Raw genomic sequence first — 17,519 nt, forward strand, 5'->3', positions numbered from 1 at the left:
GGGTTAATCGGCGTACCACGTGCTGTTAAAAGCGCAGGTGTGGCAGGCGGCTGGCCCGGCCTCACATCTCGCTGTGTGACCCTGGGCCCCTGTCCCATGCGCGTGGACCTTGGTTTCCTCCTGGTTAAATGGGATCCTTCAAGTCCCACCCACATCCGCGTCCCACGCTCCGCAGCCGCGGCTCGTGGTGGTTCTCGTTTCCTCCACTCGGTGAGGGGCACGCTGACAGCCCAGGGTGTCCAGCCTCCTGGAGACAACCCTGCCACGGCCATGTGCTTCCGCCCTCCCCAAGCTGCACGACAAACGCGCCCTTCCTCGGCGTGACAGCGGCGGCCAGAAGCCCTCCTGGGCGAGGCTGTCCTCCAGGCCGCCCGGGGCGCAGGGCACGGTCGCTCAGGGGGACGCGGCTGACCCCCCACCCTCTTTGGGGCCAGCAGCTCCCCCCAAACGTCCCTCTGGCTCCTCCCCACAGACGCCGCATCAGCTGCCTGAGGGGACAGCTAGTGAGCCTCGCTGCGCAGACCTTTCTGGGCTTCCCCCTCCTTTCTCCTCCTCAGGTAAAGCCGGGAGCCCTCCCACCTCCTCGCCCTGTGAGCGGCTGTGTCACGTGTCTGCGCCGCGCCCCACCTGCCCTCTGCCCACAGAGCCCCCACCCTGTGTCGGCTTCATCCTTCCAGATCCTTCCATCACGACCAGCTCTCTGCTCCGCCCCTTCCACGCGGCCACCGCTCTGCCCGCACTCTGAGCACGTGATCCGGCCACGCGACCCAGGCCAGCCAATCAGAACGCCCCACCCCCGCCGGCGGTCAGGTGGTCGGTGCGCCTGCAGTGGGTCTCAGTGTGCCCAGAGCAGCCCCGGAGACGGGGATGTGAGTGCGAGGCGTTGATTTGGGAGAGGATCCCTGGAAGTACAAGTAAGAGAATGAGGAGGTGAGACAGGGAAGAGAAGGTGTCAGCCGAGTTTGGGTTAGGAGGCCGGCGTCCCCTGGGGGGTGTGGGGGGAGGGGAACAGTGCGGTGCTCCTCCCCCAGGTGCAGGAGCGGGCCTTAGACCTTGGTTCCCATTAGATCTTGGGCTGCTGGCTGCACCTGAGGGTGTCATTCCCTGAGGTTCCTGGCATGTGTGGGCTCCTGTGCCTAGCAGAGGAGTGCATGTGCTGGCAGCCGGGAACAGGACGGGCCTGGCACCACCTGCCTGAGGCGGTGTGTGACCCAGCCAGGCCAATCCCTACCTTTCTTGGGATTCTGTTTCTCAACTGGCAATGCAGTACAGTGGAGGCACCCCAGCCAGATGGGTCACAGGGCTGGAAGGCGCTGAACTGGGGGTGGCCAGGAGCCATGTTCTCTGCTTCTTGGAATATCAAGGGAGAATGTGGCCACACAGAGGGCCGAGCTGAGCCAGGAGAGGAAAGGGGAGGGAGATGATAACCATCTCGTTTGAGGTTCTGGACCCAGTTGTGCCTGAAACCAGCCCCAAATAACATTTGAATTTGAATAAATGGGTGTGTCATGAGCTCCTGGGATTCCTGGGTGGTCCTGGGTTGGAAAGGACCTAGATCCTTGCCTAAGAGTCCTCCAAGGCTGGCCGCTGATATTTTTGAAACTCTCAGCCAAGGATCCTGTTTGCTACCCAGGAAGGGAGTTGAGTCATGGAGAGTTTGAGATCAAGGGAAAAAAATCCTTCAAGTCATAACGAAGCCCAATGTGGAAAAAGAAACTTGCAGGCTTGGTAGGGAAATCCAGGGAGATGGCCAGGCCTTGCTTTCCTGTCTCTGTGGGGTGACAGCCTTTGTTCCCTCATCGGTTTCTTTTTCACCAGTTATTTTTATGGACACCGCTTGGACTGGACATCAGGAGCCAAGGCTGGGGAGTTCCAGTTTCTCATTTGTTCCTGCCACACCCATCAGCAGCCCAGAACGTCACTGAGCCTCAATTTGCCATCAAAGACCATGAAAAAGTGAGTTAGGAGATACTGGGGTACCATTTTGTTATGCCTGTGGCTTAGAAGGAGAAATTAAAAAAGAATGGTGACAGCTCTTTATTGACAGGTTTCAATTGATTGTCAAGAGTCTCGGTGAGACTGACTTGACTGTGTTGGGAGAGGAAAGACACAAGGGTGGCTTCCGCATCTGTTATTGACTCTCATCTCTTTTGGACAGTGAGAGGCCGTGCTAGGTGGGAAGATCTGGGCAAGATCTGTATTGAAGTTGTTGCAAGTAACAAAAACCCGGTCATGTTATGTAAACAGAGAAAGGGGCTTCTTGGGAGGTTCCTAGGTTACTGGAGAACTCAAGGACAGCCAAGGTCCTCAGAGAGCTAGAAATAGTCCTGGAAAGGTACCACATCCCCTGACTGTGCTTTCTCCCCTCCTCATAGGGGTCCCTCCCTTCTTTCTCTGCAGCCAGTCCTTACCCACTTGCCATGGACGGGATGATCCCATCTGTGTTGGGTTCCACATATCCTTTGTCCCAGGGACCAGCTCAGGCTGTAACTATCTCCCCTTTCCAATGTCCTAGAGATAGAATCTTGGCCTGTTTGAGCAGGTGTCACCTTCTGGCCCAATTAAGTGAGAGCTAGAGTGTGTTGTTATGTCATCAGAACATGGTGGCAAGGAGCCCTGAGCTGGGTAAACATGCTCAAAAGGCCACATTGATGAAGATGAGCCTCAGCAAAGGAAAGCCAAGCCAGTAGGAGGCTTGGGGCACTCAGAGGGACAAAGTGTAGAGTAAATAAACACTATCTATAGGACTGGAGTGGCCATCAGTGTTTTTCATTCCTGTCCCCTCCGACTCCAACCATTTCCATGCACACCAACCTGACTTCTAATGGCCACACCTGTGTCTGTGTTGGAGGACTGCACTTGGGCTGTCAGAAACCCACATAGCCCAGGAGCATGGTGGCCCCAAAGTGCGTTGGATTTAATGAATCCCCAGGACAGTCCTTAAATAATGGCTGACAGGGTTGAGATAAATAGATTCCGAACTCTTGGCTGGGATGATTCTGAGGTGTGTATTGCCCAGAGTTCCCCCCAGAGATCCTCCAGTTGCCCACGAGGTAGCTGGCATAATAACACCTCTTTGCTTCCTTCTCTTCCCTTCTGTTTCTTGTATCACTAACCCACCTCCTTTCCTTATTCTTTACACCTCTCAAATGAACTGCCTGCTTTTGAACACTTGGCTTGGGGTGCTTTGGGGAACTCAAACCAAGACCAGGGTCCCCTAGTTTGGAGAGAGGTACTCAGGAGTCACTGCTGTTCTCTTAAAATATCTGTGCATTCATTCATTTGTCCATTGAATATTTGTTGAGCCTCTATACATGCCAGGCAATTTTCTGACAGAGAAGAGAAATAGAAAGAACCAAAGAAAGTCGAAATTGCCATGTAAAGAGAGAAGAGCTCTTTACAAGGAGAGTTTGGGACGCCAAAGGCTAAACAGCGAACAGTTTAACTATCTAAAACTATGACTCACATAGGAACGTGGACAGCAAATCCCAAAGTGGGTAGGGCACCCCTTAAAGTGGAGAGAGGCAGTTTACAACACATTAAATGGGCTACTCCACTAGTGGCATCTCGCACATGTATCCAACGCGAATTACCCCATGAGAAGCCAGAGGCAGAAAATACACATTGTTTTAAAAATAAATGAATGATAGGGTCATGAAACCAGAGTTCATTTTTTTATTCTATTAGATGGAATTTATTGAGGACTTTCTCTGGACGAGGCATTATGGGAAAAAAAAAAGAGAGAGATGAGTCAGGCAGACAGGAGACATGGGTTTGAGGGAAGAACTGACAGTCGACATACCCTCTGTGCCAGGTGGAGTAACAGCAGCATCCGGAGGCTTCCAAGGAGCCAGAGAGGGGTCTGGTAGCTGAGGCTGAGGGGACACAAGGCCCCAAAGAGGCGAGGCAGGGTCAGTATATTACCAGGGCTCTTTCATTACAAACGATGGGACCTGGACCAGGACCCAGTGAAGCAAAGACGAAAGGCCACCCAGCCATAACATCCCTTTAAGAAATGTTAGCTTGACTGAAATACCAAGGAGAGATGAAATTTCTCAGAACCTCACAATAGGTTCATATTATGGCAAATCCCAAGCTCCTAATCCCCTCTGGCTACGTGGTTTAGAAGTCGAGGTCATGGATATGAGTTGGCGTCCCAGCTGAGTGGCCCTGTACTAGGACTCTCAGATCCTGGAAGGGCTCGTCGGTGCCTGCTCGCCTCTACAGGGCACAGGAGCTGGCACCGAGTGGGCCCCAAGAATATCTGTGGAAGGGTTAATTATGGTATGGGTTAATTCCAGTGTCTTCGTGAGCCCGGGCCACTCCTGCTCTTGTGTGCCAGCACACATGGTGCCACTGTGCAGAGAGCACAGGCCGCCCCATTTCTACTCCAGCCTTGGTTTCTTTACCTGTCAGCAAGGGGCTTGGATTTAGATGTTTCAAAGGTGATTTCTCCTGGCTCTAAATTCGTTTCTCTATTTACCTACATCCTGAGGTTGAGGATGCTAAATGCCTGCTGCTGCTACCCACGCATGTGCCAGGTGCCGGGCCCCAGCTGTGAAATAGGGTAAGTCCCACGCAGGGGATTCCTGTGACAATTTAATGAGATGAAGTGCTTACGGCACGTGGCCTGGACGGCGGTATTGTGATTAGCCCTCCCAGCAGCTTCTTTCTTCATGTGTGAAATGGGGATAATTAGCCTGTGTGTGAGTTGTGTGTGTGCACTTGTGTGTTAGGTTGGGATGGAATGAATGCGTCGGGAGAGTGTTTTCTCCCCACTTGCAGAAGGTGGGAATAAATTCCTGATTTCGTTTGCAACAACCTGGGAGGTCGCCTTATTCCCCTTCTCCCCCTGAGACACACGAAGACCGGATTTAATGAGTTTGCAAACCCCTGAGGGAAAGAGTTTAGCTCAGCGCCTGGCTCATAGTAAACGCTCAATAAAAATGACCCTTTTATGGTCACAATGAGGAAACGGAGCGTCCCCTGCTCGGCCGGGTGTGGGACGCCAGCGGCCCCAGCCCTCCTCACCCACCCCTGGGCGCCAGGGCCTCCTCCCCTGCAAGGGGCGGGGCCTGGGCAGGGCCGCGGCTGCGCAGGCCTATCAGCACCGCCGACCGGCCAGGGGCGTGGTCTCTACACGCCTGGCAGCCTACAAGAGGCGGTGCTCCGGAGCCTCCTAACCCACTCGCGTCCGCTGCGACCCGAGTGTCCTGTGTGCAGAGGTCGGTCCGTGTGCCCGCTGTGCCTGCCGTGCCCGCGCTGCTACTGCTGCTCGACGTCGGAGACGCCCGCGAGGTGGTGAGTGGAGCCCTGCGGAGGTGAGTGTCACTTAGATTCCTCCTCTGGACCCGTCTCCAGCTCGGCTCTGCGAGTTACGATCCGCTCTCCGGATCCGCTCGGCTCTCACCCGGCGTTGGGAGGAGCAGAAGTGACCACAGCAGTCAGCATCTCCTGGTGTTTGCTGTGTACCGTTTCCTGCATCTCAGAGCCGAGCGCCGGCAGGCACCCCTTGTACAGATGAGGGCACTGAGGCTCAGAGAGCACAGGTCACAGCTGGGAAGCAACCGTGCCGGTTCAGACCGGGCTGACCTCAGATCCCTCCCCCGTGCCCGGAGGCGACGTTCTTTTGGCCTTCCTTGTGTGATTACTGTTCCTGTATGCCCAGTGGGCGTCAATAAGTGAAAAGCGATGGCATGGTTCAAATGTGATCTGCCCACGTGTGGAGCGCTGGGATAATCATAACAGCTTGTGTTTATAAGGGCACGCCCCTTTATGATTTCGCTTGCAACAAACCTGCTAGGTAGCCTTCCCATTCCCATATATTAGGTGATGAAATCGAGGGTCAAAGAGGTGGAGTGCATTGACTAGGCAGAGCAGGGGCTTGGACTGACCCCAGAGCTCCAGGCAGGGGTGTCAGGGCATGCAGGCATGTCAGAGTCCTGCCAGGCTGGGGAAAATGGTTTCCTGGATTTCTTCATCTAGAATGGATATCTTCATAAACCCTGCTGTGCTGGGAGAATGGTGCCGGGAGGTGAGAACTTGGCTCTGGGTTTCTGGGGGGAATCAGCTGCCCAGAGGGAGAGCGCCTGAGCCAGCTGCCTATGTGGGCAGACCCTGTAGCTCCCTTTCCAAAGACTGGGCTGGTGGATCAGCTGGGAAGGGCTTAGCTGACGCCTGCTCATTGCAGTCTGAAAGCACTTTAGCTGGTCCTCTTTCAGCCAAAAGGCAACTTGTTGCTCTGGCCAAGAAACAGTTGGGAGTCTGTGCAAACACCAGCCCTCCTGCACCCAGACCCAAGGTGTGAGTTTCTATCTTGAGTCTTTGGGACCCTGCCCTGGCAGAACTGAGTGAGCTTGCTCGGTCAGGGCGGCTAGGTACTGGGTGGGCGAGAGCCCAGAGTCCTGCAGAAAAGATGAGCAGGGGCATGTCCCCCAAATGCTCTGAGAGGGATCTTCCCAGAAATCTTTGTGTTGCAGGCACCTGATTTTGTGCCTCTGCCCCTGCTCTGGCTGTTTCCATGTTGAGAAAGGAGCACGTGTGGGGGGCCATGAAGTCTGGGTAGCTGGCATGGTGACTGTGCCAGGAGCCATGAGCGGTACCTGCATTATCATCCCTACCACACACCTGGGAAGCTGGCCTCTTGATCTCCATCTCACAGATAAGGAAACTGAGGCTCAGAGAGGTAAAGTATTTGCCTGAGGTAACACAGCTGGCACATGAGACTGTCAAACCCAGGTTGTCTGCCTCCAGACCCTGCATGTAAGCCCTAAACCTACCTCTTATAAGAGATTTCTCTGCCCAGCTGCTAACTCTGTCTCTGAATCTGACCTTTACACTCAGCATTGTGTTGTCTGAGAGGGGCTCCAGATAAAACAGCTGGACAACGCTCCCGGGGGAGAAATTAAGAGGGCAATTGTGATTTTAGAGTCCTCTAAGATGTTGGAGTATGAATAGTAATAATATTTATCACACTAGCAGCTGACATTTATCTGGCATTCACTGCAGGCCAGACATGCTCAAAGGGTTACTTGGTGAGCTCGTTTGCTTCTCTGGATTGTCCTCCTCTGTGCAAGGGGGGTAAATTGAGGCTCAGAGTGATTAAAGGACATTCCCAAGATGTCACAGCTAGCATGTGGCCGAGCTGCCGCCACCCCAGGTTCTGGAGGAAGGTGCTCGTCCCAGGACTTTCCGTCTGACACCAGAGTTTGCTTCCAGCCAGGATTGCGCATGTGCTGTAGGTGAGTTTCATGGCACCGGCGGCGGCTGAAAGCCTGGGCCTGGGTGAGGCGTGGGCCAGGAGAGGGTATGCTGACTCGGGGTCCTGGGTTCCACCCTGCGGGCAGAAGCCCACGTCAGTATGCAGAGACCCCGTCCCAGACCCCATCAGCGCAGCTCAGAGATCTCTGCCTCCTGCTGAAAAGGAGACATGGCTGGACTCGGGAGGGCCTGGAGCCGCACAGAAAGAGCATGAGGTCTTTACCCTTCCTCTGTCCCTCAAACACCCCACATTGCAGATCTGGCCTTTGGCAGGTTCTATTTAAAAGCTGGCTTTTGGCAGCAGGACCGTCATCGTGGACCTCTCTGGCCTCGTAGAGTGGGGAAATTCCTTTTTTCTGCTACCAGTGTAATCTGCTGTGTGTGTGAGATGCTCCATGGCTGCCTGCTCCCTGACAAAAGAAAAAGTTTCATGCAATTTAGGATCTCACAGCTTTACTCATGAGTTGGGCAGCATCCCATTCAGACAGTAGAAGGGAGCTCAAGTTCCCGTTGTACCTAGGGGTCTCACAAAGTGGGGAACAGGTGGTTGCCAAGGAATGAGGAAGTTACCTGGCAAGAACTGATCTGTGACTGTGTTTTAATTTGGTTTTCTGGGCAAACTGAGCACTTATAGAAAGTAGAAATCAGTTCAGGTTTTTGGTTTTGCTTATCTTTTGTCTTTGGAAAAAACCTTATTCTGGTAAAATATACATAAACATAAAATTTTTAAACTACTTTTAAGCATATAATCCAGTGGCATTTAGTACATTCACAATATTTGTTGTGCAACCGTCACCACTATCTAGTTCCGGAACATTTCATCACTCCAGATGGCAGCTCCAGCCCCACTAGCAGTCAGTCACCCCTATTCACCCTCTGCCCCAGCCCGTGGCAACCACTAATCTGCCTTCTTTCTCTATGGATTTGCCTCTTCTGGACATTTCATCTAAATGGCATCATAAACATGTGGTCTTTCATGTCTGGCTTCTTTCACTCAGCATGAGGTCTTCAAGATTCATTCAAGTTGGAACAGGTCTCAAAACTGCATTCCTTTTTTTTTTTTTAACATGGGCAGACACCGGGAATCGAACCCCGGTCTCCAGCACAGCAGGCGAGATCTCTGCCAGTAAGCTACTGTGGCCCGCCTAACTTTTCATTCCTTTTTATGGCAGAATAATATACTATTGTCTGGAGGGACTACATTTTGTTTCTCCATTCATGTTTTGATGGACACTTGGGTTTTGCTTCCACCTTTTGACTATTTTGAGTATTGTTACTACAGACATTGGTGTACAAGTATGGTTTTGGGGGTGCATGGTCCAGGCAGTGTACAAGTATGTTTAAGTCCCTGTTTTCAAGTCTCTGGGGTATATTCCTAGGAGTGGAATTGCCAGGTGATGGTAACTCTGTGTTTAACTTACTGGGGAACCCATGTCCTCTTTTCTTGACTTCCTTCTCGGAGAAGCATCAACCCAGGTCCCTTCATTCCAAAACATGTCGAAGTCCTTCCCTGTGGGAAGTCCTGGCCTCTGGGTGTTTTCTGCTCTTGATTACATTAGCAGTTGGCAGAGAATCCTGTCTGACACCTTACCCTGGGGACACCCAGCTTTGTGCCCTGTACTTTGCAATTATGGTACTGCTGGGCAGGCACCGCTCTTTCGAAAGGATAAGGCTGGGTGGACAAGCAGTCTCTCATGGTGTGATCAAGGGAGATTTATCTTCTTTGATTGTCCCAAGTGCTGCGTCAGCTTAGACAAAAACCACAGATTAATAAAAAAGAAAAAAAAAAAGGAGAAATGACTAATCAGGATTTTGCAACTTCTGGACCATCGTTTTTTTTTTGTTTTTTTTTTTAAAAAACAATATAAATTATGAAATCTTACATGTTCAATCCAGATATCTGGAGCACTTCCCATATTGAGTGCAGAATGTCAATATCCCAGAAAAAAAAGATTCAGGCTTCCATTTTGCTCACAGTCAATTGGTCCTAGCATTGACCCTGCCCACTTATTCTTTTGATAGGAAAAAGCCAAAGTAGATGTCTCTTGGATTGCGACTCTGGAATTTGGCTGTCATCTTCTGGGCCTGAACTGATAAGACCCTGAGCATTCCTCCTAGAGCAGAGAGGAAGCATTTTGCTGACAGGGAAAGGTGACCGTGGGTGGGTGGAGAGTTGGATTGGATGTATGGAGTAGAGGGACCATGTATGTCCAGAAGTCTGGAGAAGGGCAAGGACCTGGGATATTGGGAGAAAGGGCAAAGGGCCTGGGGAGGGGGTGGCAGGGGTCTGCCCTTCAAGCATGTGGAGCTGCACTCAGCTTTGTACTAAAGGCATTGTGTGTAACCTGGGGTGGGGTGGGGACTCACCCAGAAGAGTAATGTGGCTGCATTTGCACTTGAGAACAGATTGCTCTGAAATAAGCAGTGTCCCCCCAAAGTGTGGCAAGCCCATCGCTGGTGGTCCCCAAGATAACAGTATCTACACAGACCCAGGAGCAAATCCCCCCAAATATAAGAGCTGTTCTTTTGGGTCCCCTTCAGTCCCTCTGCGTATGGCAAGGTGAAAGTCTCAAGTAGTGCCAGTCTGTCTCTAATGCTCCTTCCACACCCTAAGCTCCCTTTACAGCAAAGAGAGAGCGGCCTTTACAACAAAAGTTCAGGGACTTTGGCAGGCAACGATTGGCTGGGAGCTAATTACTCTTCTGTCTTCATTGTGTTTATTTTTACTCTTACCTACTGCTTATGGTAGAAGTGATCAGGTTCTCTATGAATGGTGTGATATAAAGTTTCCTTTTAAAAATACGTTTCTTTGAACCAAAAAAAGTAAGTCAGTTGAAATAAAAATATGAAATGCATACTGGTACAGGTAAGTGGTAGGCAGTACGGCAAAACTCAGGAAGGGTGTATGGGAAGGGTCGAAGTGTGGGAAAAGGGTCAAGGTGAGGCCTGGGGGAGGTTTGAGGGGCAGTGACAATCCAGACAGTGGTTCTCAGAGTGGGACCAGCAGCATCAGCACCACCTGGGAACTCGTTAGAAATGCAGATTCCTAGGCCCTGGCCCAGATCTGCTGGATCAAAGGCTCTGGGAATGGGGCCTAGCAATCTGTTTTTTGACCAGTCTTCCAGCACTTTCTCATGTGGTCTAAAGTATGAGACCTCCTAGTCTTATGGGTCTATGTACATGCTCCATCATCTTGGAGACCACCAGGGATGGGCTCGCCCCACTTTGGGGGGACATTGCTCATTTCAGAGCTATCTGTTCTCAAGTGCAAAAGCAGCCACATTACTTTCCTGGGAGAGCCCCCACCCCCCACCCCAGGTGGTACCCTGTCGCCCAAACTCAGTGCAACTCCATACACCTGCAGGGCAAACCCTTGCCACCCCCTCCCCAGACCCTTTGTCATTCTCCAAGTATCCCAGGTCCTTTCCCTTTTCCACGAAGGTGGGACTGGGGTGGGGGGTGGATTTGAAGTTGTGCAGAAGGTGCTGTTAGCAGGGCCAGGTGCCCAGAGACACGTGACATCACATGAAAGGGTGTGAGTGCCTTGGGAGCTAAACTGATGGTCTCACTCCAGAGTCAAGCCATTTCATTTTCACGGAGGCCCTTGGGAGCAGGTAGTGTGCATATTTATAAGCACAGGGAGCCTGGCCTTTCTTCCAGAAGAAGGCTCGGCTTGTTGGCCACGCCAGGGCCAGGGCTGTGATTCCTCATGCTCTGGAGCCTGAGCACATGGCTGGAAGATTCCAGCATCTTCCCTCAGAGCATATTCAGTGCCCTGTGTGCACAGGAGCCCACTGGGTGCATCTATTTTTAACCCCTAGGAACCACCTCTGAAAGAATGAATTGTTTCCTCAACTGCAGTTAAAGATACGTGTGTGTGTGTGTGTGTGTGTGTGTGTGTGTGTGTTGTGTGCATCACCTCCTGCCCTCCCTTTGCCAACCCCAGACCAGCTTCCCCAACACAGCCAGTCTGTTCTCCCTGGGAGGGAGACAGCACTTGACTGAAAACGCCGTTTATTCCCGGGAACCTTCAAGGCCGGGGCTCCACAGGGACGAGGAGATATTTTCAGATGGGGTTGGCATCGCTGGACAAAGTGCTCTCTCAGGCTTTGGCTGAACCGGGCCCTGTCTGGGAGAGTGGGGTGCAGGTCAGGCGGGAGGCCCTCATCGGCTGGCAGGGCTGTATCCCACTCCCGCACGGTCAGGGCCGCTTTGAAGGCTTGTCTGACACCTGGCCCCGCAGCTGGACTCGGGAGGGAAAACCCTTGGTGGGGGTGGGGTGGGGGTGGGGTTTGCTTGCAAAAAAAAAAAATGGTATTATTTTCCTTGTGTACATTTATCCATTTCCCAATCAAAAGTCAACATAATTTCAAACTTTTAAAATACTTTGTATTAAAGTATAACACACCAGAGAAAAGTGAGCAGTCGTCAGTGTCCTGGCTGATGAATTTTCCCAAGTGCACTTGTGCATGGGACAACTTCCATATGAGACGCAGAGTCTCATCAACCCGGGAGCCCCCTCGGCCCTTCCTGTTGTTGCCCCCCCAAGAGTGACCATTCCCGGATTTCTAATGGCCACTTGATTTTTCCTGGGTTGGAACTTGATATAAATGGAGCCAGTCCTTTGCACTCTTTGGCTTTTGCTTCTGTAGTCCGATGTTCTATCACGAGGCTTATCTGTGATGCATGCTGAAGGGTTTTGAAAACATAAATCAGACCTCATCACCTGCTGCTTCATTCCCTGCCCCCAAGTCTGCACTTTGCATCCAAAGTAAGATCGAGGCTCGTGGCCCAGCCTTCGAGGCCACTCGCCCTGCCTTCCCTGGGTGCCCATCTGTCTGGTGGCTCTCCTGGCCCCTTGCTGGACCTGTTCATACAATGTCGCAGCCCCTTCTCAGCCTCTGTCCTTGCTGTAATTCTCAGCAGGACCTCCACTGCCTACCTGACTAGGGCGGCCCCGCCTGTTACCCCAGACCCACCCCTCCCTGCGCTACTTCCCCGGGCTGTTGCCGTTAGTCTGCTTTCAGCACGTCTTCTCTGTCTCGCCCAGTTGCAGAGGATAGGCACCATCCGGCTTGATCTCTGCATATCCCAAGGACCCTCATGGCCCCTGAGGTTTAGCCCCAGGGATTTTCATCCTCAAGGCAGGGTTGATATTCTGCAGCCAAGTGCCCCTCGGGCCCTTGAAGCATGTGTCTGGGCATCTGGTCCAAATCCATGGCCGTGGCTCAGTCTCATGGTTGCCACCCCCAGCCAGGAAACCAGCCTTTCCAGGCAGGGAGGAAGCTCTGCTTGTGCAGGTGTCACCCTTCCACACCCCTTCCTCCTGTAGCCAGGAGGAGAAACCACATGGGATTCCTGAACTCACCGGAATGGACGGGAAGGGAAAGACACAGCGCAGTTGCCCCGCTGCTGCCGGCTCTTTAGAACCACTCTCCCTCCTCCGGCCCCACTCTGCAGGCAAGGAGGGGCACCTGCGGCTGAGGGAGCTTCTGCATGGCTCAAGCTTAGAGTGGAGGAGCCGGGATTCGAACCCAGGTCTGACCCCTGCTCCCGTGCTTTTCCCACTCTAAGGCCTTCTGGCAGCTGATGAGATTTTTTTCCTTTTGAGGTGGAGCCTTTTCACCATTTTTTTGAAGTTGCCTAGGAATGTAGTTTCCAGGGAAACAGCTAAACACCTACAAGAAGGGAGAAAGGGCCCCCAGAAGTTAGGGACTGGGTGTTTCGAAAAGGTATTAGTTTATCATTCAGTCACTTTAAAGGGACTTTTCTTCTATATTATCCAGGTTTACATTGAACACACCTGGTTTTTAAGTAGATAAAATGTTTGTTGAATGATTCTTCTCTTTTGGTCCAGATATTTGCATGTTCATGGCATGACATTAAACAAATCAGACAGACTTGTATATTGTATAATTAGGTACTGTATATTGCCTTTGTTCAAATAAGCAACTGTGTTATCCCATCGATCCCATAAGGATGCAGTTCTTTGTCTGAGGGAGGAGAGAAAGTGCCCCCCAGGGGATGGTGCTCCTGCTAAGCTCAGCAAACCAGTTGCTGCATGTCAGTTTGGGGGTCCCCAGAGCTGGGGGCAGAGCACCAGGCCAGGGGAGGAGCAGCATGTTCCCCCTTTGCCCCAGCTGCGCCTGTCGAGAATGCATTAAGGAAGCTGGTGGGATCTGCTGGAGCTGGGGCGTGGGGGGCCTTGCGGTCCTCATCCAGGCCCTCTTCACGGCAGCCCTGCCGCCCCGGGGCCGGCCTCCAACCCGCTGGGGGTGTCTCTCCTGCAGCCATTGCTCCATTCCTGAAATTTCTCAGTGGTTTGTGGGAACAACTCTGCTCTCTCCTTGGCCTCTTGCTCCAGTTTTGAGCTCTCCTTTCTGCTCCTGAGGAAGAGCAGAGCCTTGTGGGGTAGGAGAATAGGACCCATGTGGGCCATCTGTCAGAATCCCCCTGCGCTTGTGCGCAGCTGCTCCACGGAAGAGCTCAGATCCAGAAAAAGTGGGGAGTGGAAACAGGTGGGCATTGTCTTCGGGCCAGCAGCCTGGCCAGGCTCACACTGCTGGACTTTTGGGGACCTCAGTTGCTTTGTCTGTAACTTGGGCTTATAATGGTGGTGACTCCCTTAGTGCATGGAGGGGATGAACTGTGGGTGATGGGAGCGGAGTACCAGCGTGGCCCTCGCTCGTCCCACGGCTTCATCAGCAGCAGCCACAATATTGGTTTTTATGTGGAACAAGGCTCAGTTCCAGGCGCTAGGGTCTTGAGCTGGGTGGTGCTGCTTGTTACATCTTCAGAAATGTTGTGAGCCAGTTAAACACAGCCATCATTAAACAGGAAATTATATGGAGATTTAGAATTAAATAATCCATGGTAAAAACAAAGGTGATAAATACTCAAAATTACCATGTCCTGATTGTTTTCCCACGACCTCTGCTCTCGAGGTTCTTTCTTTTCATTGTATCTGTCTGATGGAAACACCACTGCTGCAGACCCCTTCCCAGAAACAACTCCTGCTCGGTGATGTCCCCCTGGTAGTTTGGAACTGACCATAGCAAATGTATTTACATCGGGAAAATTGGCAAATGCTACCAGTCAGGGCTGTTGGTTTCATTGAGAGCTATGAGTTAAGCATGTGCCAGCACACCACTGTTTCCAGCCTGGGAGGCTGGTGGTCCAGGGTGAGATGCGGCCCAAGACACAGACCAGTGCCAAGGGACAAGTCCGGGGGTGGGAGGACTCCCCGGGCCTGCAACTAGCTGAGATGGAGCCCCGGAGGGGATGGTGTGGCCTGATGGAAACAGCATCCTAGCGGCTAATTGTCCTAGCGGCTAATTGTCATTGGTGTGAATTAGCAACTTCACTCAGATGTTTTACTCTTGGCATGGGATCAGCAATTGATCAGATGACATGATCATGATATCTTGGAACCTATGTCCTCAGGAAGTCTGGGGGAAAGGTGTTCAAGGCTCAAGGCTTGTACTGAGCTAAAGCATGCTTCCGATTTGGTGGCAGGTTTTTGAAAGTCAGCATTAATTTAACCGGGTATTTTTTTTAATTAGATTTGTCTCAAGGCAGAGGTAAACCGTCTAAATAATGGGGTGGAGAGAGTAGTCCCTTTGCTGTCACTACATTCCACATTGTTAATCCCAGCCTTCTGAGATGACTTCAAACCAAGGCATTTCGTGTCATCGTCGTTAGGATAGCGGTCATTTATTGAGCACCATGCCCGTGACCCTGTCGGTCCTCATAGACGTGGGCCCTGTGATTTCCTTCTACCTTCCTGATGTGGAAACCGGAGCCCAGAGGCTCTGAGCGCTGTGCCAAGGCCCTGCCACCCGCGAGGGCAGGGTCGGGAATCGAGCCCTCAGGACCCAGGCTGCATCAATAGAAAAGAAGCCAAAATCATGTGTAGTCCTTTTTGGCACTTCTGGTCTTGTGGGGAGGAGGAGGAGAGCTCCACACTCACTGCCTGAGTGTTTACTGGGCACAGCTTGTGAGACACTAGCGATTATGTGGTGAACAACAGCGAGGGGTTTGTAGGAATGGTTCAGCTCAGGGAGGCCTCCAGGAAGTGGTGACCCTTGAGCTGATTCTTAACAGCTGTACAGGGATTAATCCGCCTGGCAGGGGCCAGGGAAGGGGGGTAGGTCCGCGTCAAGGGATGAGCTGTGGGAACAGCATGTGCAGAAGCAGAGAGCTTGGCATGGTCTTGGGCTGACAGCCGACAGGCTTAGTCTAAGATTCATCTCTCTGGCAGACTTTTCCTAAACACAAGGCAGATGCAGCCCAGGCGAGGTGACGCAATGAACTGAAACTGGACTCGCTCTTTCTCCCTCATGCGCCTCTCGGAGTTGAGTTTGGTGGCAGATTCGCCAAGGAGATAATCACTGGGAGACCCCCTTGCTAGATTGGGGATGTGGTAGTTGGCTGACCCCTTAAATATCTAAAAAGTCCCTGCCAAGGTGTAGGGTAGAGGCCAGAGTATTGATATTGCAGCAGGAGCACATCGAAAGCCCCCCGAGCCTTCAGAAAACTTGATTTCAAGGCTTGGTTCTATGTCACTCTAGCCACGCAACCTCACAGGTACCAGTTGATGGCAACTGGATTCAGTTTTATTTTCTGTAAAATGGGTCTGAAAACTGCCTGCTACTTTCATATGCTGGGCTTGGGCCTTGCTGTCAACCCTGGGACTTGACAGCTTTTTCCGTTCCTATTGCTACTTCCTCCACATGCCAGTGTCTCATCGTTCTCAGAAGACCTTGGAGCCGTTATCCTCTTTGTGGTCTTATGGGCTTGGTTTTGCAATTCCAGCAAAGGGAAACAGGATCTTCCAGAGACTGTGTTTGCTGTGTTGCTCATTAGGCCACAGGGGATATTTTAAACTATTGATAAGAGGCCAGAGATAACAGAAAGTTGAGGCGGGGTTCTCCAGAAATGATGCTTGGGTCTGGCAATGTCTGGGAGACTTGGGGACCAAAAGTGAAGAGCTGAAGATGGTGGGCTTCCCTCCTCAGATACGGAAATGATCCACTAAAGCCTGAGTTCTTCCAAGACGTTGGGAAAGCAGTCCAGACCTCAGCAGCTGGGAAACACTGCCGCGAGCATCCCTGGTCAAGGGCCACGGGTGAACTCATCATAAATCTGAGTCAAAGGTGCGTCAGCAGATGGAGATTAGATAAGTGATGACAGGGCATATTTTAGTGAAATGACATGGTGATATCAAGATTTCATCTCCCCCTGGGGCTGGCACTCTGGTGCATTCTCACTGGCAGAGTAGCTGTCTGACCTGGGAGCCCAAAGCCTTAGCTCCTCCGAGTGCAGCTATCCAGAAACAGAGAAGGGTGTTACAAGGTTTTAGTGCAAGCTGTGCTTGTGCTTTGTGTGGGAGGCCCTTCTCCCTGTGTGGATATTGGCAGTTGGGGACTTTTCATGTCCTTAGGAAACCTACTTCTGAGGGCTTCAGGGTAGCGTTGAGAAGTGCACACGGACTGGGAGGTTAGACAGAGCTGCACTCTAGCCTCAGGTTTTCTGCTCCCCAGCTGTATAACTTTGGACAGTTTCCGTAAAATCTACAGGCTTAGACTTCTCATCTGTAGAATGGGAGAAATGGAACCCAAAGTTAAAGTACTCACAGTAGGCCTGTCCTGGAGTGGGTCTTCCTCAGAGCAAGCCCGTTTCCTGGCTCCTGCCTGGGCTTCCCTGGCCAAAGCCCTTTCTTGTTGTTGGTAAGCCTCAGGTTCCCTGGTCCATACATGGCTCATTTGGAAAGAGGTAGATTTTGGAAATGGAAAAAGGGCAGAAGTACTTCAAGTTCTGATTGAGCTGTTCTGGCAGCAGAGGCTGAAGGGTCAGTGAGGGCTGACGGTACTGGACCTTGTCCCCATGGCGTGGGCCTTGGCCAGTTGGCTTGTTCCTTTCAATGGCACCACCTGCCCTGCCTTAGTTCCAGCTGCGTCCCTGCTCACCGGGATACTTGCCTCACCTCCAGTTTGCCTCTTGGTCTCACCCTTGCCCGCTTTTTACAGCGGCCTGCAGGACACCTGGAAACAGTCCTGTTCCCCATTAGTTATCCGATCCCCTCGCTCCCCAGGTGCCCAGCTCGGAGCTGAGCTCTGGGAATGGAGAACTGGATGAGGCGCTGGGCCCATTACCAGCACTCCCGCTTAAAAGGACCCAGACTTATGGGGGCCATTAGGGCCTGGCCTTGCCCCTGCCTCACCCCGTCCCCATGGGTGCCCTGAGCTCCAGCCAGGCAG

The 17,519-nt window shown here is 52.1% G+C and overlaps 1 protein-coding gene across 3 annotated transcripts in view; it reads left to right on the plus strand.

The window, feature by feature from the left end:
• Positions 1-826: 826 nt before the first annotated feature.
• CRISPLD2 (cysteine rich secretory protein LCCL domain containing 2) overlaps positions 827-17,519 on the plus strand; it is a 78,213-nt gene continuing 61,520 nt past the window's right edge. Inside the window, exons 1-2 of one of the 3 annotated variants that reach the window (XM_077133209.1) lie at positions 827-930; positions 1,819-1,956. The gene's annotated coding sequence lies outside the window, so the exon portion shown is untranslated. Of the gene's footprint in view, positions 931-1,818; positions 1,957-5,196; positions 5,322-17,519 lie in introns of those variants that run through there. The other 2 variants (XM_077133210.1, XM_077133208.1) reach the window with 2 other exon arrangements.

This window comes from Tamandua tetradactyla, chromosome 16 (assembly GCF_023851605.1).
Source record: "Tamandua tetradactyla isolate mTamTet1 chromosome 16, mTamTet1.pri, whole genome shotgun sequence".
In the NCBI taxonomy this organism is placed as follows: domain Eukaryota; kingdom Metazoa; phylum Chordata; class Mammalia; order Pilosa; family Myrmecophagidae; genus Tamandua; species Tamandua tetradactyla.